This window comes from Penaeus monodon, chromosome 19, assembly GCF_015228065.2.
Source record: "Penaeus monodon isolate SGIC_2016 chromosome 19, NSTDA_Pmon_1, whole genome shotgun sequence".
Classification (NCBI taxonomy): domain Eukaryota; kingdom Metazoa; phylum Arthropoda; class Malacostraca; order Decapoda; family Penaeidae; genus Penaeus; species Penaeus monodon.
Window position 1 is genome coordinate 1,411,335 of NC_051404.1, and position 294 is coordinate 1,411,628.

Genomic DNA, 294 nt, shown 5'->3' on the forward strand with positions numbered 1-294 from the left:
CAGGGACTACGCACTTAGTAAATTGCAGCATTACCATAACATTACATATACACGGCGATCCTTTAAAAGCTATGTATGCATAGCCCAGTAGCATCAACACACCCATACGAATAAGCACGGAAGTAGGTGCACTTGCCCACTTAACTTCTCAAGAGCCATTGGGAACGTCGTTTAACAAGGCAATAAGTACCTCCGCCGTTTATAATGGGCGTAATGAACACAGGCTCATTAATTATGCGGATTATTATACGATCGTAGCTGCAATGCGGTAATGATAATTAGGTCAGGGTGCGA